Source organism: Sebastes umbrosus, chromosome 7 (genome assembly GCF_015220745.1).
Source record: "Sebastes umbrosus isolate fSebUmb1 chromosome 7, fSebUmb1.pri, whole genome shotgun sequence".
In the NCBI taxonomy this organism is placed as follows: domain Eukaryota; kingdom Metazoa; phylum Chordata; class Actinopteri; order Perciformes; family Sebastidae; genus Sebastes; species Sebastes umbrosus.
In genome coordinates, this window is record NC_051275.1 from 4,749,300 (window position 1) to 4,771,978 (window position 22,679).

A 22,679-nucleotide genomic window follows, 5' to 3' on the forward strand; every position below is an offset into this window, starting at 1 on the left:
AAACAACAACATCGGTATTGGGTATTAGCCAGATTTAAACTTTGATTTAGATTATCAGCCCAGAATCTCACAATCGGTGCATCCCTGGTTTTGTCAATCAGAAAAATGATTAGTAAAATAAATGAGTTGTTTCATAGTGTTTTTTCTCTTTCTCATGAATAACTTGCCTGTTACAGACAAGGTGACATCATGCCGTGACATTTCCCGTTTATATTGAATGCACATGCAAGTCACATCCATTGCCCTTAGGCATAAATGTGAGTGTGAGTGATTGTCTGTTGAAGCCCTCTGATTGACTGTTGAGACGTTCATTGTGTTTCCCCGCCTTTTGCTCAATGTGTGCTGGGGTTGTCTCTGTGACCCTGAATAACAATGAGGGGGTGAATGAATTATTTATTTTATATCGTTCAGTACTAGAGAGCGTTTTAGACGTGATGCATCATCCTCACTGTGAATGACGCGGCTTCCCTCTCAATCCCGTTAGCCAAAGTCCACATCCTCGGTTTGGAGAGTAAACTTCTGGGATTTTTGTCTGACCTTTGTCGTACTTGAGCTGTTGGACAGTGTGCCAAATCTGTTGTTGGTACGAAATGAAAACATCTCAATTGTATGCCAAAAAACAAGCCGTAGAGGTGTGACCTCAAGACTGATCTTTCACACCAAGCAGAGCACAGTTTCAGCCCTGACATTGATCAGGGTCATTTCGAGGCTCCCTTTAATTTCTGAACGGTAATTCAAATATTTCCCTTTTCCAGTGTGAAAGTAGTCCCCCCTTTTAAAGAATATATGACCTGTAATCAGGGATTTGGTTCATGTAAATACACATAAAATAAAGCTGTTAATTGTTATTATTTAAAGATACTTAAAGGTCCAGTGTGTAGGATCTGGCAGTATCTAGCAGTGAGGTGAGGAGATTTCAACCAACTGAAGCCTCTCCCATGAGCCAAGCGTGTTGGAGAGCTACGGCGGCCGACTCGATAACGCAAATGGCCCTCTCTTGAACCATTTGGAGCAGAGCCAGTGCGTAGAGTTTTTGTGTGTGTGTGTGTACGTGGGAAGTGAGTGGTGAAGCAAGAGAGAGAGAGCGGCAGCACCCGGAGCGAGGGCTACTGTAGAGCATGGCGGCGCAACGCAGCGGACTCCGTGGAGAGGACCCGCTCCCTACGTAGCTATAGAAACGGCTCATTCTAAGGTAACGAAAACACAATGATTCTTATTATCAAGTTTTTACACTTAAAAAAAACATACTTATTCATATTATATTCAATTTCTGCCAATAGATCCCCCTAATAGTTACACACTGGTCCTTTAATGTATTTCTTAAATCAGTATTAGAGGTTGTTTGAATTGCTTGAACATCAGCATCCTTCAAGGTTATTTTCTTCATAATGTAATCTCGAAGTTTGGCATAATGCCATTATTTCTTCTGCCAAAAGACTTCTTTTTTTGCCCTAAAGTAAAACTGCCTGGATTGTCACACTTGTGTCTGTTGAGATTCCACAGTTTTTTGTCAACGTTCCTCTTTCTTTTTTTTTTTTATCCATGGATCATAAGTTGTTTGTTTGTTTATTTATTTATTTATTTATTTATTTATATATTTTGAAAACAAGATCCATTTGTTTTGACAGATGCTTGTTCTGGGGTAGCGGCCAAAGCTCAGCTTGATTTTCTGGATTGTCACGCAAGACTTGTGGTTTATACTTTGTTGTCGGACAAACAAAATTGTTCACTTGGCACATTGGTGAATAATTATCTCTCTGATGTAATTGTTGAACTTGTTTTTGGTTTTGGGAGGGAGGGAGGGGAAAACGCAGGACATTGATTTCTGTCTGGAACAGTGCTTTGGCCTCGCTACTTGTTAGTTTGGCTGGCGTATAAAGCCCATGCAGATGTAGCTCTAGTGCTGTTTTAAAGTGTTTTGGAAGGCTACGGCAGAAAGATGAATCCAGGTTGGATTCCAGGGATGTTTGAATGCTATAATCACGTGAATAACAGCAGACATTATTTTGAAAGATTGAGGAAGTTTCCATTTGCTTCAGGCGCAGCGGTTTAGTTTATGTGTCTGAGCTGATGTTGTGTTTGGAGAAGAAGAATTACTTGTGGGAGATTTAAGCCAGCCCGATCAGGAATCCCTCGAGATTTGACAAGTCATGCCCTTCATGCAGTAGCTGTTAATTATGTGTTTAATCGTTTAGGATGTCTTTACTTTCAATCTTAATAACTCACCCTTTCCCCTCAAGCACTTAGCAAACGCGGTAGATTAGAAGTCACGTTTGAAGGTATATCTCCAAAGGTGACGGCAATGTCATTTTTCACGGGGCATAAAAATTGGTGCCAGGCGGAGGTTTTATGTGGGCTTACAATGGAATCCAAATGCATGTGATTTACAAAGTGGAGAGGAAAGTAGAAACACATCTATTTACTGTTGCTGCCTGCGACAGCCCCGAGTGATCAGATTTAATCCTCGCAGGTAGCTAATAAGCTTTTATCACAGAGGAGGTTTGTTCCTTTCTTTGTGTGGGGATGGAGCCGGTAACGAACACACAGCTCTCCTCGCTGACAAGGGTGTGTTTATTCAACTGTTTAACATCAATTCAAAGGTCCTGTCTGCCTGCTCTAAAAGCCTCTCTGCAGAGCAACAATGCACATAATATGATGCTGGCTTGATTGAGACTTAAAATTAGACCAATTCTTATTAATTCCTTGTTTTCATTATTTTTTCTGCAGTGAATAATGTTCCCCGTTTTCTCAAAAGTGTGATCTGCTTCCATCAGTCAGGGGGTTTATCTTCTTGACAGTTTACAGTCAAAACTAAAATTGAACGTTACCTCAGAGAACATCCACAAAATGTGTTGCAGTGTTGTGTGCGCCACTTCCCCCCCCCACACCCACCACCCCACCATCCATTTTTGGATTGAATGCTGCTTCGTCGTTTGTTTTCTTAGCTTTGATAACGTTGAATTGTGGCAAATCTTTTTATCCACGCAGATGTTTGCAGCAGCAGTCAGTCGCTAACGGTTCACACAGCCCTGCTCCGGCAGCTGGCGTTACCTCAGAGGACCGGTTCAATCACAAGAAGCTTTCATGTGTCAAAGAATTTGAATAGTGACCTCTGTGACTCAGCGGCACGCTGGAGATGTGTTCTGCAGGTTGCAACGCTAATCTTGGCTGAAGTCTAAACAGGGATTTATTAGCAATGCTGCGTACATGCATAACAAATTCCCATCTCGGCCCCATTTTAAAAGCTTTTGAGTATTCTGGAGGTGTCGGCAAGGATATTTGGAGGTGAGTTTAATTAGAGCACAACTCCCATCTGCAGTGCTGGCAAAAGAATGCATAATAGCTTGAAGACACAAGAAAGCCGCTTTATAAGCTTGTCATGGTTTTGATTTCTTTACACTTTACTTTATTTCTTTACTGTCCTAGAGGATGGCTGCAGAAACTGAATAACTTTCTGTTATGGGCAGGACAAGTGTTATTGCAGACATTTAATAAGATGTTTTACATGTAGTATAAGTTAACCTCAGGCACTCAAAGTAAGTCTTATAAAAATAAAGGTGTCTCTCTCTGTGTGTGTGTGGCTTGTATGTAAATGCACTGTTCAAATATGAGCGAAAGCAATTGATTTTTCTTTTCCTTCAGGATCGAGCCAGCAAGAGTCTGCAGCATGACGACACAAAGGGAGGGTAATTGTTGGTCACGTATATCTTGGCCAAATGTTGGCTCCTCAAACATCACTTCCAAGTAATGGAAGTGGGCCAAAGAAGAATTCATTATCATGCAGCTGCCAGAGCCATTGCAGCCATGACCTTATGATAATATAGGAACATACACATTTGTGATAGGGTTCAAAGATCCGTTAATAAAATGAAAACATACTCATTATCTAACAAGGTAATTTCCAGATTAAAGAATTATTTATGTCTTGGTGTTCGGTGAGATGGCCGTGTTCCCACCTGCTTTTAGTTACAGTCATTTTCCAAGACCTCGCAGGGCAGCGTTGCTTTTACACTGAGCTCCAGTAAAAGCCGATAACTGGGTTAACGGAGTTTTAACATGATCATGAAGAAGATTTCCCTCGTTAGAGACTTTGCATGGATTGAGCATATACCTGTGAGAGAGTATTCCCAGATTAGTCGGTGAGGATTAGGAGCAGTGAGCTCTCAGCTCAAATATGGAGATGGCAGCGTGTCGGTTAGTGAGAACAGTCTGTCTCTGCACACCTTTTATCCAGATACAGAGCAGCAGCTATCTGTCACCGTCCTGATGTGTGCCTCTGTTTGAAAAACATTGCTTTGAGAGTGTGAGAATCAAGATTTCATGATTACTTTGCAGATTAATACCATATTACAGTCAAGGACATCAGTTTTGTTCTGCCAACACTCCTATTTTAGAATATTTAAGGTGTGATAAGTGCTATTTTTGCTGCACCGTGGCACAAATTTGCCTTAATACTGTGTATCTGCAGGGGTGGTTGACTAAGTCTTAACAATGACTTTGCTACAGTTTGAGATTCCTTACTTTCAAAACTCAATTTTCAGCCCCAATTGTCTGAAACCAGAAATGCAAACAAGTATTGTTGCTGCAATATTTGCAGCGTAATATCTGTTAATTTCCTCTTACAAGGGATATACAGTAGAAATTCTGTACTTCTACAAATGATGTTTGTGTTTGTCCCTAGTAACTATCTAACTAATCTCTACTCAAAATATGACATTGTTTGAGGCAAGACACATTGGCCATTTAAGATTCATGTGCAGCATTTAGGGGGATCTATTGGCAGAAATGGATTATAAAATTAATAATTATGTTTTATTTCGATTATAATCACCTGAAAATACAAATTGTTGTGTTTTCGTTAGCTTCGAATGAGCCGTTTATATCTACATACAGAGCGGGTCCTCTTCACATGTTTCTCCCAAGCAACAACCTCCGGTGCCGAGAAACGAAGCTAACGCGAAAGTACCGAAAACCTGAAGTTCTTCAAATGGCCACTTGAGGCTGGCTCCAAAAGTGAGTCAATCCCTATAGACCCCCATGTTAAAATGCCCAACTTTACAGCAGAAATAAACATGTTTACAGCCTGGTACAAAAAACGGTTTTGGTCTCCATAGCTAATTTCCCCGTTCATGACAACTGTACGGGGGGGGTGAATTTTTATATAACTCATCCGTTTAATTTATGTTGAGGCTCAAAGTTGGGCATAATTGAGGGCATGCCACATTGAGTGACAGGTTGGTGCCTTACTAAGTCGCTAGCTGCTAGCTGTCTGCTATTTTTGGATTAGCAGTGAGTTAGGCTGTGTTGTCACTGCCATTATGGCGCCGGCCGGGGCCACCCACTTTGAGCTTCACAACGGCTCTTCAGAAACCTATGGGTGACGTCACGGAGACTACCAAAAACTGCCTCTAGATAGGCCTGTTCACGTTTTCGCATGGGCCACCGTAGTTCTCCTACATGCTGCAAGTTTCAGATGGTTGCAATCTGCAGCCTCACCGCTAGATGCCGCCAGATCATGCACACTGCAGCTTTAAAGACTACAACCATTGTATTGGTTTGGTATGAGAACTTTCAGCTATCAATATCTCAAGACCTTGGTACAAGAAACCGAAAACTACACTCAGTGAACTGACCCTTTAACATTGCTTTTATTTAGCATAAATTATAAGGCCTTCATTGTAACTACGAAAATGAAATGGTCACAACTCAACTGACATGTTTTTTTCCAAATTCCTTTTTTTGCCACCCCGGAAATTAAAACTGAAATCAAAATGAAACGGTGACCAGCAGGCCAGCACCTTAGTTACTCAACCACATGAGGTGAATATAAAACTAGAGGTCCCATTACTCTCTTGGGTTTGCTCCAAGCCTTTCCCTTCTTCTACAGGTTTCCCCATACTTTATTTTGCATGTACCTCAGTTTTGAAAGGGGATTAAGAGCGCCGCCGTTCTCTGTAGTGAACACTCAACATGGAAGCAGAGCAGAAGGGTGACCTCCCTCTCTGGCGCTCTCTTGATGTGGCGTTCAGGTATGAATCAGACAGCCAGCTGTGACGGCTGATCATGGAAGCTGTCAGCCAGAGAACTTTTCAAGGCAGTCCAGGTTCATCGCCAACTGCTTCCGAGCAAGATTGATGCCAGGGCTGCGTTGAAGGATTGCTCTCTGGTGCAGTCATTGGGCACGGAGATTGAGGCTCACCCATGGCAGAGCAATGGTGACATGACTCATCACCGGAGAATTATATGGAGAGAAGGGAGATGGAAAACACAAGGTCCCTACTCAATCAATCCTGTTTACTGGAAATTCCGAATGAGCACCAAATTGGAAGATCAGAGTACAGTAAAACAGGAAGCCTGGAGCTGACTTGCTTTTTTATTCACAGCGATGCCGTTTGTTCTGCAGTGGATGTTGTTTTTTTTACTGAATGCTGCTTGATGTGCTGAATAGCGCAGCATCCCAGTGGTTCACAAACAAACCAGCAAAAAAATAATGGCTTAAATACACAACAGCAAAGCCCAAATTCCCCATGCATTTCACTACTTTGTCCAACGATGGGCCATAGTAAACCCTAGTTAGATTCCATAGATGGAGGAAAACAAGCAACAGGGGCTTAAAAAGATGCCTTTCAGCAGAAATTTGGCAGTTTAGCTGAAACAGGATTCTGAGTACACAGTTGCTGTCCCCAACAGGCTTGTTTAACAGTGCATGGGATGCGGTGGAGTGCTGCAATGTCATTGTGCCACAGAGAAATGTCAAATGCTGTGTTAATATTTGGTTATCGGTGCATCCATAATGTGGCTCTTGATAAGAAAGGCATTTTTGTCATTCTCACTCAGACTGATACAGAGTATGTTGTGCGACTTTTATTCAATAACAATTTTTCATGGAAGATAAAAGTGTTGTCATTCTGTAGCGACGTAGTTTAAAAAATGGCACATACCCATATTTCTTGCTTCATTTATTTCTTTTTTTATGGTCCATCATTCATTACTTTCATCCCCCCATCGTTTTATTTGACTTCACAAAAGTGCCTCGTGCTCAATGATTTTTTTTTTGAAGTATAGATGGGCTCTCCAGACAATTATTTTACCGGAGTGAACGATTAGCTCTCTAAACAAATTCCTCTACCTATTCCCACCAAGGAGGACTGAAGGTCATCCATCTGTCTGGCTCCATTTTTCCTGTGCTTTGTTGTTGAGTTGCTTTTCCAATATGTGAGGAGAGTCATTCCGTTCAATACACCGCCTGCCCGGGCACTACTGCACGGCACAGTGATAAATCACAACACAGAGAAACAGAACTTTATTTGCATTCAGCTTCCATCCACTTTTGAAGCCGCAGATTTGGAATTGAATTTTTCCCCCTCCCAGCTCTCTCTCTCTCTCTCTCTCTCTCTCTCACTCTCTCTCTCTTCAGTAAGAGGCTATGATCTCAGAGCTCTGAGCTATCTACCTTGTTTTTTCCGGGGAAACCTGATTCAGCTTGAATCTGTTAAAGCGCAGCGTACATTTGCATACCCATATAAATGCCACTTGCAGGTTACCGTGTTCTCGGCTCAATAGCAGGAAATCCATGGGGGGAAAAATCACTTTTAGTGCAGTAGTCTTTCAATCCAGCAAAAACATTAGAAAGCGCATGGTCATTTATGTCGCCATAAGTTATGGTGATTACGGTGAGAGGGGAGAGCGGCTGGGGCAGGCCCAGAGGATGCAACCCGCCACCAGGTTTTGGAAGATAAACAGCGGGGCATGTGGCAGGATGTTGACTGGCTCCCTCCTGGCTTTTGCGGGCTGCAAAGGGAATCTATCACGTCAAAGAGGCCATAGCCTCCAGCACACTCCAGATTGCTCCCTCTGCATACGTACTCACACACACATACACACACTCACACAAGCGTGGCCGCTCAAGGGCTGGCCTCTTCCACTTGACCGCTCTCGGTGGCAGAGAGGGTATATACTCCCCGTGACAGTGGCACTCTGTTGTCCTCCTGGAGACGGAGCTCAGCCCCTCCAACCTGCCTCTCTGCCGAGAGCTGGCCCGCATCGAGCCTCGTGTGCTGTGACCTTCATGTCCTACAAGCCGGGGTGAAAAGGCGATCCTGGAACGACAACTTCCATCCAGCCCCGATGTTTCCTCTATCTGCTCGTTGTGAATGAATTAGAGATAATTTTGCATTCATCTGTGAGTCAAATGAGTCAACAGTGTCGCCGGTGTGGAGCCAGGCTAATCTGCTTCGCTCAATCCTGTTTGAAAATGACAGAGTGCTGATGAAGCCCGAACAGAATCAAAGCCACTGATTCATCTGAAGATGCCAAGAGATTGTTCCCCCTGGGATGCACAGTTGAGTGTGAGACACCCTTTGGAAACAGGAAAACACTGATCTCCAAATATTTTCAACCTTATTTATCTTGTTTTATTTATTCAAACTGCATAAAAAGGACACACCCTTCATTTTTAGAATATCCACCCCATGTTGGATAAAAACAAAATATCAAATATTAATAAATTGGAAAAAAAATAATGTAACATAGTAATTGAACATATGATATATTATAATTGTTGAATAAAAACAAAATTACCAATAATTAATAAATTAGAAAAAGTAAATAATTTAACATAATGGTCGAACATAACATAGAATATATTATCATTGTAAACTACACAAAGCCTCAACAATAACAGTCATGTAGATTTTTAAAGTGTAGATATAAACTCATACACTGATAGAACTGAATTAAATTGTTTTCTCTACATTGTGCCATTTGTAAGCCGCATAAAAAATTAAGGGATTTCCCCAATTCTCAAGAGATGTCAAGCTTCTACAAGTACACACTTCTGTGGTAGGACGGCACTGTTGCTGCTGCTGCTGCTGCTGCTGCTGCTGCTGCTGCTGCTGCTGCTGCTGCTGCATGGATTTACATGACATCACCATAATCAAGGACGGAAAGTTTTACTCCAACATTTTTTTTCCCTTTTCAAGAGTTAAGTATTTATATGATGCGTTGGGCATGAAAGTTTTGAGCAAATACCAAACTTCAATGTACCTGAATGCTCCTATATAGGTTTGATAGAGGCATAAAGTCTTTATGCATTCAGCATTCAACACATTTATAAATTTGGTTGTTTATTTCAGTCACAGTATCACTATTGGTGGAAGGTCACTTGGGAACACAAATGTTAATTTACTGCAGAAATTCCTCCTCCTACTCTAATACCAGTGGTGATTTATATTGCTTCACCAGATTATAAAAATTAAGATAATAGAGGCAGGGAATTCATATATATTTTTTTGTTTATCATATTTGTATTAGAGCTGTCAGAGTTAACGCCATAATAACACGTTAACGCAAATTTGTTTTAACGGCACTAATTTCTTTAACGCATTAACGCAACTTGCGATTTTTAGGGTTGTAGCGGGCTCACTTTTAAAGCTAGAGTGAAGATACTGGTATCATATGAAACTAGAAAAACCTAAAGAGTCCATTGGTACCAACCATGTCACACTAGCTTGTCGCAAAGGAGGCTAAATCATTTAAAATTATTTTCAAAGGGGTCCCTTGACCTCTGACCTTATGTGAATGCAAATGGCTTCTAAGGGTACCCACGAGTCTCCCCTTTACAGACATGCCCACTTTATGATAATAACATGTGGTTTTAGGCAAGTCATAGTCAAGTCAGCACACTGACACACTGACAGCTGTTGTTGCCTGTTGGGCTGCAGTTTGCCATGTTATGATTTGAGCATATTTTTTATGCTAAATGCAATACCTGTGAGGGTTTCTGGACAATATTTTTCATTGTTTTGTGTTGTTAATTGATTTCCAATAATATATATATTTGCATAAAGCAAGCATATCTGTCCTCTCCCATGTTAATAAGAGTATTAAATACTTGACAAATCTCAGGTACATTGTGAACAGATAAAAAAAATTGAGATTAATCGCGTTTAACTATGGTCAATCATGCGATTAATTGCTAATAAATATTTGAATGGATTGACAGCCCTAATTCATATTTATTTTCTGGAACAATCTCGATTTAACATTTACTCTCGTGAGCCCAACAGAGATGATGCTGGTAGCAAACCTGCAGCTTGACTGACAGACTTAACTGTTCAGTGTAATTAACACTCTGACAAGTTTCTTGAGAGGATTCCACCGTCTCAGCACAGTAGCACAGGTTATAGGATTTTCTTAGGAGTCACAAGTTACTTAAGTCATTAACATCACCACCTTCACATACATGGTTTTATGCACCGCTGGCCTTAGCACCATTAAATACATTAAGCACGCCGTGATTAGATCTTGAGTGAAGGCATTATGTGAAGAATTGATTTGATCCTTTGAATAATCATTCTCGCTCTCTTTAATATAGTCAATACAGTGGGCAGTAATGAGCAGCATGCAGGATTACATTAGAGGTCCTTCGACATTTCACTGGGTCCCAGATTGCTTCGGGCACAGACATCCCTCCTTGCTAGGCCTAATGAAGCATTGTGCACTCCTGTGGCAGCCTACTTAATCTCCCCCACCATGGCTGCATTGTTTGGGAAGAAGCCCCGTGTTGGGGAGGTTGGAGGTGTGAGCCCAACTTCCCATCAGAGTTCACAGAGTCGACATAAGGTGCCATCTGTTTGGGTGTTCGGTGTTTTAAGACTTTGTTTGATTGTTGACGAAGCACTGAATTATTTCTGTGGTTCTCAAATTATTGCAATTGTAACATCTGTAAAATGTGTGTCTTTGTTCTCGGCTGCCGTTCCCGGAGCACTGATAGCAGGAAAAAAAATATGATGTGAAAATTTAGTATTTTTATAAACAGTGTGTTTTTTTTTGGTGTTTGTTTTGCGGTAAAAAATAAATACATTTTTACTCTGTCATGTACCGTATAAACTATTACTAGTTATTCCTTATCTATGAAGTTTCTCAATCAGCCAGGTTATAGGACATCTAAAAGTACAAAGTCATAGGCAACTGGATTCTGCTAAATTATCAAAAAGGCAATTTTTATATATCTCTATTGCTGCATTGTTGCTCCCCTTCTCACAGGTAGGTTTTGGAAAATTTAAATTTTGTTCCCTGTTCAAGCACTAGCATATAATGATCTATACTGTACATGCAGCAGTACTTTGAAAGAAAAATAACTAGGGCTGTCAATTGATTAAAATGTTTAATCCAGATTAATTGCACAATTGTTATCTGTTCAAAATGTCCCTTAAAGGGAGATTTGTCAAGTATTTAATACTCTTATCAACATGGGAGTGGACAAATATTCTTGAGTTATGTAAATATATGTACTGTAACTGTATGTATGTATTATTGGAAATCAATTAACAACACAAAACGATGACAGATATTGTCCAGAAACCCTCACAGGTACTGCATTTAGCATAAAAAATATGCTCAAATCATAACATGACAAACTGCAGCCCAACAGGCAACAACAGCTCTTTGTTTGTAAGCCCTGACGAAGACCTACAGTGGTCAAAACATGTTGGCTTTTTAAATGATTTAGCCACTACAATATAGGCTTTTTAATATATTCTCTTCCTCGTTGCTACTTTTTTGATATTTTGGAGTGCCTAGATTGCCTTCCTGTTTATTTTTTCCCCCGTTTTCCAAGAGCACCCGACATGTTTTGCCTTACGACTGAACACACCGAGCAACCAGTTATCTCTCTTTCCAGGCAACAACAGCTGTCAGCGTGTCAGTGTGCTGAGTTGACTATGACTTGCCTTAAACCACATGGGATTATCATAAAGTGGGCATGTCTGTAAAGGGGAGACTCGTGGGTACCCATAGAACCCATTCTCATTCACATATCTTGAGGTCAGAAGTCAAGGGACCCCTTTGAAATTGGCCATGCCCATTTTTCCTCACCAAAATTTAGCCATCATAGGCTAAGTTTGCAGCCTTATTTAACCTCTTACCCGATAAGCTTGCTATGGTTGGTACCAATAGATTCCTTAAGTTTTTGAGTTTCGAATGATGTTAGTATCTTCACTCTTCAACCTCTGAAAGATCGATATAGCAAGTTGTATTAATACGTTAAAGAAATTAGTGGCGTTTAAACTAATTTGCGTTAACATGTTATTATCGCGTTAACTTTGACAGCCCTAAAAATAACCATTTACTTTCCACTGATCTACAATAACTAAGAGGGTTAGAGTGGAGTCTGCAGTGCCAGTCACAGCTCTGTTTGAATGATATTTGCAGCAAAGATACAGAAAAGAAGGATTTTCTTGTTGATGGCCACCTCTGTAGGTTGGATCTGCTCACTTGTCACAGTTTGCCACACTGGAAGCCAGCAGCACGCACCCTGAAAAAAAGTTTGACATCTCCTTTGTCTCTGAAAATGCCGGAGCCCCGACACCGCCGAACGCCGACTGGCTTTTCTTCTTTATGATTATAGAGTCAGCGAGTGCTTCACCAGATGTCATCACACTGTTCTGTTTATGTTGGCATGTTGAGGGGTGAAACATTGTTATAGAAATGCATTACCACCCTTCATTAAACTGAGACCAATCGCAGGCAGGATTATGTAAATGAACCCTGATATGAGAATCAGTATGCCCGGGACAGCGGTGCCAAGAAGAGCTGGCTGGGAAGCTCGCACTCAGAGCCAAGAGTCTCTGGCTCCAGCAGTGGAGAGCATGTGTTGGTCTCGATGTTGGAGTTGCTTTGCATTTTCGCTCCTGACAGTCTTCATCATCCGTTTGGAAATCGTGGAGGTAATTGGGGAATATGTCAGCGCCGAGATAAAAAGGTAGTCATTAACTCCTCTTGGAGGAAGCTTTTTTCCCTTATTGTTCGACAAATTCGGTGCAATGGTCCAGTTTTAAGAACAATCACAAAGCAAATCAATCAAGTAACGACCTTAGCCATCTGTGCATCTCCCTGTTCTTTTATCACATCAGACTGGCTGGTTACAATCTGGCACGCGCACATAGGCGCATACATTCAGACACAGGGAGGGAGGGTGACACCCAGTCATTAGCAGCATATTTTTGGAGAAATCGCTTCTGTTCTGTTGCTGGAACTGTTGCAATTAATCTACACTGCTTGTTATTTCACAAGGCTCTATGATAAGCTGGCTGCATATTCCAACGAAACAAAGGAAGGGATAAATTCAATACATACTTTTAGATGCAGCTGTATTAGACAATTGAAACAGTCTAATTCAGCGTTTTACAATAACATTAAGTGGTCTGCGCATAGTGAGACTAAACCCGTCAACTTGTGGAGAGAGAGCAGTACCTGCACAGTAGCTCCAAGAGTCTGCTCACATCCCCACACAATAAAGATGGACATCTTCCCAAGTGGGAACCACCAGGCACATTTTTAATATTCTTGCCATAAGGAAGAGCCTTCATAAGGAGCATCAGCATCTCTGAGTGTGTGGCTGCCCAGGGAAGTAAAGCTCCACAGGGCTGAAGGTAATGGCCATATTGCCTGCAGCTCTACCAGGGGAGGGATGAGTGTTGCCGGAGGCCACTGTCAGGAGAGGAGGGCTGAGCTCAGTACTTGTCACAGCTCCTGTATAAGAACCGCTTTGAGAGCCCTACCCCAGCAGAGTGCTTTCCCCAAGTATTGGTGGAGGAAAATCCTGCTGATATTAGCCTCAGCGTTTCTGCAACAAAGCTCTGATGCCTTCTCTGTGAAATGATGATTAGATGACAGCAGCTGGAGGGATGCGCTGGTTTGAAAATTATACCGTATCAATTATTCAAGGATTCACCTGGCTTCTTCGCTCACTTCCGGGCCCTAAGATTCTGCGACGCTCCTTTCAAATCTCTTTGGGATGTTCACGGAGTGGCAGAGGCAGCTTGTATGGATGGCTGTGTAAAACAAGGACAACATTAACTTTGACTGGTGTCCCGTGTATCCATAATTAAACTGAACATCATCCCTAGGGCTAGATATATATCAGAAAAGATGAGTCAGGCTATGAGCCTGTGGAACAGCATGAAATAATGCCCTTGGCTGTTAGCACTTTGTCATGGAGCCACAGATCACAATGTGCAGACCCCATGGCACCACAGACCACCACTGGGCAGCGGACATTATTACAGAAAGGCCTGTGGTTCTGATGTGATATAGAGTTTACCCCGAGGATGTGCTACACAGACAGAAGAGCTATTTTTCTTTTATGGTCAGTCTGTCAGTGATGCATTGTACATAATTCAAAATGAGTGGAAATGTGTGGCTTGCTTTAATAGCCTTTAGCATCTCGCAGTGCAGACTGTTGGTTTACTGATGTCTTTTTAAGTGTGCAGGCTCTCTCAGCTTCTTTGATATCAAATTGTGTTTGCAGGATTGTGATGAAAGCCAAAACATATCACAGCACATTTTGAATCCACCCCCCCTCCCACGGTAATGACAGCATGCACTATGTTCAATATATTTAGGTCGTTTGCAGGTAGTATTTACAGTCCGTCTTCCCTAGCTGGGGACAAACACCTTGCCTTTAGCATTAGAGAAGGAGAGAAAATGGTTTTGATGGACGCATCACTGAGAGCTCCAGAGGACTGTCTGAGCTCTCTGTGAGGGATTATACAGAGGTTAGTGTAAGAGGTGCTTCTCTCTTCAGCTAAGCACTTATGAGACCAGGCAAATGTTGTAAGATATTGTATGAACATTTCAACAGCAGTTATATCAGAAAAGTTGTCAGAGCTGTTCTTTTTAGCCTCTGCCTTGCTGCTGTCCGTTTTCATCGAGCCACTAGTCGTTTTAGCATTAATAAAAATGCTATACTTTAGAAAAGCCCAAGGGTTCTACCATTTATAGACATCTCATTCCTTGCATAATCAGTTAATAGAGGCATTTGGCATTGAGAATGACAGCTAAATCTAAGGTCAAAGAGAAGAAGGAAAGGAAGCTGTGAATTTGATGCAGCTGAACACTGCTACTCGATGCCAACATATTGGGCAGCTCTGGTTGCTCTTTCTGGAAGTCTCCCGGGCCCCTCCGGGAGCAGAAACATGATCAGATTTATAGGGCAACAGCTGCCACCCCGCTTTCCTCAAGCTACTTGGCTGAAAGGAGATTTGTTAGTATTCACTCTCATCATTGATAATCTGATTTTTGACCGAGCAGTATAATGATGATAATTCTTAAGAGTGTCAGCTTATCCCTGACTGCTTCAGTAGACCAGTTAATTTAAGAGTGTGGCTTCCTATCCTCATACAATAGAAAGACACATTGTGTGTGTGTATGTGTCTGTGTGTGTGTGACCGTATGGATATTCTTGACGCAGCCTGGAGGATTTGACTATAAGGAGGTGTTGAAGTGAGGTCGCACGCCGTAGCCGACCTGATGCACATTGATCTGTCTGCACAAGCGCCATTGACTGTACAAACTGCGGTTTTTCAAATGCTCACAAGTCTGTCGTAGATTTGGTAGATCAAGGTGGTATTTTGTTTCAATCAATCCATACGTTGATTTGTCTGTGAAAGGTGATCAGACATTTTCCATCGAACCAACTTGCTGAAGCAATCAGGCCCGTCAAATCCTATAACGCCACTTCAAAAACCTTACTATTTTACTAGGCGTAAATGTATAAATGTGTGTTGCTCCTTGTTTGTCTCTTTATTGTATTTTATTTAATTCAGTTTCCCTCAGTTTTGTCGTGTATGGCTGTAGTTGCAAGTGTATTGTGACATTCATAGTAGCAGTAGTAGTATAGGCTACCATAGGGCTTGGAAATATATATATATATATATATATATATATATATGATATGAGACTAGATATGGTCTTAAATTTTGGATATCATATTGTCATAATATGGCATAAGTGTTTTTTCCAAATTTACCAGACTGTTCAAGCTGTTCTATTCTATATTTTAAGATTAAAATGGTTCTAACACATTATTCCATGAGTAATAATCAGCTAATTATATAATAATATCACACTTTAGTTTCCAACTCCAAGGTTGAGAACCACTGACTTAACTAAAAGATCCCAGTTGTGTTTGAAGTAGTCATGTTAGTAGAAGTAATTGGCCCAGGAGTCGCAACAGTTACCAATCCCTACTCTCAGCTCCACAGTAGGAGGCCTGAGTGTTGTGCCATACTGGCCTGACTGTGTAAGTTGTCTAAGCGGTATGTACTGTATGGCTGGAGAGTTGGAGGAGCTGCTGTAGTGAGAGCCCTGGGAAGCCAAGGCTCGATAGTTTCAGTGAAAGAGAACGTTCACGCTGAGCCGATGATACAGTCTACTGGAACTCCAGCGATTTTTGTGCCTCTGTCTTCTGCCTGTGCTTCCTTGCCAAAATTGGATACCGTCCTTCTGTCATGAGTCATTGGTTCTTTTCAGAGATGTTAAACCTGTTCAATCTGGCTCCTGCTTGTGTGCCGATGAAATTGAATGAACAGAACGCTTGTAGAAACAGAGTGATTTGTTACTATTCATGAAAGAACGTCGGTTTGCCTCAGTGATACTGTAGCTTTACTCCAAGATACATCTTTTAAGTTGTAAATAGAGAAGTTCAACATGTTATTACTCAAATGTTACTGGTTAATTCTTGATAAATAGGTCTTAAGCTAGGCTTTTAACCTGCCTTGACCCTCCTTACACACACTGACACACTCAACTGATCTGGTGTTTCCCCAGTCCAGTAGCCCACCTACCTGCAGCATAACTGAGGCTCTCATTAGTCCTCTTTTTTCGCCGTGGATCCTGGCCCAGATGCTTATGCTATAGTAGTTCTGTCAGGCCAAGCTGCTGGTGTCAGAAATAATGGTACTGTAGGTGTATGGGTAAGAAAAGTGCGATGAGTGCACTTTCTTTCTCTCCAAAAGAGGAATAATGAAGTACATGGTCCGCGTTCCCCATGGGAGGTGTAATTTCGTTTGCACACCTGACAGTCTGTGATGTGCATTCCTTTCCTCAGGAGCAGAGAACATGATTTATTTGCTCTGCTATTTTTGTCTGACCTAATTGGACATTATTCGCATCACATCAATGACAGGTGTAAATGTACCCGAGGAATATCAAAGTTAAATATTATTCCCCAGAGGCTGAAAGTATAGACGTTCAGGCTTTACAGTATGAAATACTTTATGCTTGCTGTCCTTGGTTAGTGTTATATTTCCCAGCTCTGTCAGCTAAACCCTGAACACAGAATTAACTGCGAAACAACACAGATGGAGACGGAGAAATACTGTGACAAATCCAGTCTCGTCTTCACACCTTTACAACGGCTTGATGACGTGATCGTAGCACCCTAACTGTGACCGCATGTGGCCAGACAAACTGATGTTCTGTCACCCGTGTCAATAACTCATTATAAACTCATGGTCCTCTTTTGATGCTGCTGATGCTGTTCCAACCTTCACTTTTACTGCGGTTCATGTGTAAAATGTTGTTTGAGCTGCAATCTGCAGTCCAATATCAGCTGGCCTGTAAAACCAGAGCAATCTCTCCTCGCGGCTGTTATGGGATCTTCATCTCACAACAGATGTGTCAGTAATGTGGCCCAGATACTGGAGCTGTTGGTTATTATAGGCTGTTATAAACTGAGGCCTTTTAAGTCACGCTTAACTTCATCAGGGATATCATCTATGACCGGCCCATCTTGCGATGACGATTCAGTTCCTCTCAAGATTTTTAGAACATATTACACAAAAAAGAAAAATATTTTTTTGGTGGAGAGATTTTCATTATTATCTGAGTGTTTGCACTTGGAGGTGTTGCAAAGCAGTTGCTTGAATTGGGCATTGGCTGAAGTACCTGAGTCTCACAGTTTTTTTTTTAGCCTCATTAGCTGCTGAGAACATTTGCCCAAAGGTTATACCACGTACATACGCATATTCACTATTTGGTAAAATTTTGTGCTACTGTATAAGCCTGTCTTAAGCTCCAAATCATGAACGCTCACAAAGTGTGACTCATTCCAAAAAGGAAAAAAGTTGCTATCTCAGTATGTGAGATCAGATTCATTCAGCGCAAACCACTTGCTCAACATAAAAATGGTCCATTTAATTTTTTTTCTCCAAACAGATTTATTACCAGATTGGACGAGTAGCATTACCTTACAGTTTATGTTACACTTTATTTTTGTGGGTGGCTAGGTTAGTTAAAGCTCCATTTATCATTTGGTATTAACACTGAATCCAATTACTTTGTGTAATGTGAAGGGGATCGCTGTTAGTGTTCAACTCGTTATCCCCCTCCATGTGGTTTCACAGCACATTTGCTGAGTGGTTCAATCTCACCACTCACATTTATTATATTTATATACTCACACATATTCCAGCAGACATATTTTTTCAGCAAGCAAAATCTGATATTTTTGCCCATTTAATTATGAAGCAGCCACAGAAAGTGTACACAAATATAACAAATATAAATATAACTACTCACAAAATGGTACTTAGCTTCTTGTCATCAACATCTATAAATAAAAAAAGTTAAGGTAATAGTTTCAGCTGACTCATCTGGACTGTGAATCAGCACTCCATCAAGTTGTCACCTATAGGGAGGAGTTGATATGCACAGAGAAGTGTGAGGGAAGTTAGGGAAAATAATTCAAATACTGTTGCTCTGTAATCTCAGCTCAATTTAAAATTCCAATAATATAATTTGTTCATACTTGGCCTAGGATAAGAATAATCATCTTCATGATGTTTTGCAAATAAACTTTCTAATAAACTTTGAATTGCCTTATTTCAATTATATTAATTTCTAAACCAGAACAACAATAATATTGAACCCTTTTTGGCAGAGAACACAAACATCATGATTTAGGTAAACCTACTGAGTGCTTCAAACTGGCCTGATTGGAAGAATTACTTCCATTCATTCATTTGTAAGATGATTGCTGTTGCTAATCTGAAACTGCCTGTGAAATCAAGTGAATTTCTGCTTTGGCTTTGACAGTTACTGTCCTGCTGAAGATTGCAGAAGACTGCATCTATTAGGAACATAACAGGCTGTCATGAATGAACCCATAATCAAATATTGGTATTTATTATGTGATGAATCTCGAGCAGGTTGAGTTTGGCTTGTTTAATTGACGCAGGATCAGTAGTTAAACTGTATAATAAAACATGGAAGAGTGTCTCAGTCTGATAGGTGGTTTTTTATTTGTGATGCTCTGTTGAATTTCAGTGAAAGTTGGCAGTTGTGACATTTTTAAAATAGCAGGAACGAGCTTCTGTTTGACCCCTCTCCTGTAGTCGAATGATAAGGGCAACTCTTAGTCTGTTGAATAATTAGAAATCTGTGGCATCTAGTACCTAGAAATTAACATTTATCTATTTTCTATTCTGCAGTTCTTTAGTTCAGCATGCATTTGGAGGTCAAAAAGGAAGCAAATCTTTCAAATCTCCCAAAGGCTTCAGAATAAAATTATTTTTTTAAAACAAAATATTACAAAATAAACTGGTGCGGACTGGTTTGGTTACAGTGGTGCTGCTGATATTTCTGTTGATTCATTAGTGTGTGTGTTGGGGAGGGAGGGGGGGGGGGGGGGTACATGCATGGAAAAAAACCTTATTGAGGGACAAAGATGAGTATCAATTTCTTTTCATAATCACTTACAGTAGTCCATAGGCCATAGATCATTCAGGGTCAATAGATTGCTCCAGGGATGATGTATTCTTTTTGTACGCCAACCAGGAAATTAACATTGCCTTGAGTTCCCTCAACAAAAAGCCAATGGGACTTTTCCAATGGCTTTTGATTATTGCAGAAAATAAGCTTTGAGGTAAACACTTGTTTATGGTACACATTTTGTTCAGCAGAATAATCTTCACAAGTTAACACCACTTTTATGATTTTTGAAGCGTAATTGCAATTGCCAGAAGTAAGAAGCTAACGTTAGGCTATAAACAAACTGCTCCACGGTCACATGGGCGCGAGTATACACAACAAGGCTGTAAAGGCGGACGAGTCGGCGTGATGACGTTTAGTAGTCTCATTTAGACACTTGTTAGCAACCGCCTTTTTAAAGACACAAAAAGGCTTCAAAATTCACGAGTATTTACTGACGTATTTTATTTCGTAGAACAAAACTTTAAAATCTCTTAAACTCGTGTTAACCACAGACCTTATTTCAGGCATCTCACTGACAACCCATTCAAAAAACCCATTGACTTCGACATGAGGGAACCGGAAGTGCTAAAATGCGAACTCCTTTCTGGGTTTTAGGATTCATTCCTGTGGCACTCTTTAGATGAGAATGCTTGTTAATCATACTGTAGAGAAGAGGAAAAAAACCTTTTACGAGTGTAAATTACATAAAAATGACTGTTATGAATTGTTTTTATCCTAAAAGGCAAGTTAGCCTTTATGCTGTAATTTTATTTTTATGGATTTCCTTCCAATAATCCATGTTACTATTTAAAATGGGGTTATTTTGTATCCCAACATTTTTAAATGAAAATAATGTGCAGTGGCTAAATTTACATCAGACTTTCACCTTTCAGAACTAATCTCTTCATCTCCAATTGGATTTCAAGTCATCCATTTACAAATCCTCGATTGTGATGTCACACCTTCATTATGTTAGCCTTGATAACCTAAAAATTCGAATTACCCTAACCCTATATTAGATTTACCATTTTTTATGTGAATACTTAATATATCAAAACTACACTGGACACAGATAGAATCTTACATTTCCAAGCTCACAAGGTTAATCCATCCCGACAGCCAACAGCGGGCAATCAATCTTAGCGGAGGAAGAGTATTCTCGCTGTCCATCTTGTGAGGAGTGTGATGGAGGGCTCAGCCAGGGACATCACTTAGCCAACACCCCACCCCGACTCCGCCCTCTCTCTAGGGGCTGAAATGATGCTTCAGCAACGGTGTGTGAACGGCCCCTTCCCGCACCATGCATCCATCACTCCCGACACATAGCAATCAAGACACATTAGTCGAAGGGGATTTTACTTTAATTGCGGAGAGGTTGCTTGGAAGGTGGGTTAATAAAAGTAGGGTAAACGCCACGGCATGCCTCTTCTTTGTGGCGTGTAGTAAACAAACACGTGAATAATAGCCTGCACCGGGGAGCGCTTTGTCGTCAAGGGCACATCCAGTGTGGCTTGACTGGGATGACTGCTGAACTGACAATGCTGATAAAATTGAAGCTCTTGTTTTTCTGTCAACATGGGGACATGAGCAAATCTGATGATTGTTAGTCTATGAAGGAACTCTCAGCAAGACTGTCATAGATATCGGTTATGACAGTGTAAAATTACACATCGCACAGGAGGCAGAGAAACGAGTGAAACCGACACTTGTTTAGACAGGGGGCTGAGATCAGAACATGTTGAAGCTGTTGTATTGAGAACGTGAGAAGCTTGCCCTGGCAACAGCAGTCAATAGTTATGTATTTCCTATTTCCTCTGGAGTGAAGAGTAAAGCCATGAATACATAATTGAACAAAGGCGAAATAGTCCAGTACAAACAACAACCCCTGCAAGACCCATTAGTATGAGCTGCTTGGGCTATACAAAAAACTAATTCCACTTTCTCTTCAATGTTGCTGCCGGGGGAATAAGAACTGGTGGCGACACGAAATGCTCCTCGAGCAGAAAAGTCGCTATTAATACTCGATGGATCAAATTCTTTAGCACAAAAAAGTAACAGTTTCCGTGCGAGTGCAATAATGAACATACCGAGCCTTATCTTAAAGCAGTGTCTTCACCCTTAGACCCTGGCAATTGGTGGATTAGAGAGCTATAATTATCGAACACGGTGTGAGAAAATGGTATTTATTGGCATTATCTCAGTTCATGATGTCAGCCTGACTCGATTAACTCCTCCAGTGAAGAGTGAATGAGGTTATGAGCCTTATCAGGTGGGATTGTGCCTGTGAGCTGTTTGCTGTTTGCCTGTTTGCCTTTGTCAGTCATGAAGACCTTCTTATTGATGGCTGGGGTCCGGGAGGCTAAACCGATATTACAGTTTTTAATGGCAGCCGTGCAGATACTGTGCTCCCCGCGCAGCGCTGTGAAACCTTTGTTCTTCCTGCCTCCGAGCAAACATGCCTTTAATCAACTCCTAGACCTTGTGCTGAAGAGTAGCTTTAGAGCTCTGTTAATGAAAGCAGCGACGAGACACACACCCCGTGTCCATAGGCAAGGATTGACGCTTCGACACATTGCGAAGGATGTTTGCAAAGCTATCATCCTAACAACTTATGTCTCCCCCTCATACTCTTGGCACCATCTGAGGTGGACAGACTGAAATGGTGCAGCACGGCCCTGGTGACAGATGAGGTGTTTGTTCTCAGCTGAAGATCTCTGTGGCGATCTCGGCAGAGACAACAGATTACACATGATGGATGAACAGAGTTGACTGCCACTTTGAGTGCAGGCTCCAAAAAAGTCCAATAAGTAGAATGCTGGCATCCATTTCACAAGGATTCAGTAAATCTCCTCTTATCATGGGGTGAAGCCAGGGCTCGAGCTTGAGGACGTCCCGTCGTCCCGGGGCCAAGAAAAATATGATCGGGGAAGATGAAAATTAATTTGAGACGAGAGTTGAAAGAAAAAAAAACGTTATATTAGAATGAACGGAGATGAAAATGACTGCACGTTTTGTGTAGCGCACCGTTATTATTAAACCTCCTTGACAACATAAACACACACGCACACACACTGTCAGTGTCCGATTCATCCTGCACGTACACACACACAGCATATACCGCCGGCCTGTGACCTCACGATAGC

At 41.2% G+C, this 22,679-nt stretch overlaps 1 protein-coding gene across 3 annotated transcripts in view; it reads left to right on the forward strand.

Moving 5' to 3' along the window:
• Window positions 1-22,679, forward strand: part of LOC119491452 (cell adhesion molecule 2-like) — a 168,559-nt gene that overhangs the window by 66,400 nt on the left and 79,480 nt on the right. The gene's annotated exons all lie outside the window — the stretch shown is intronic.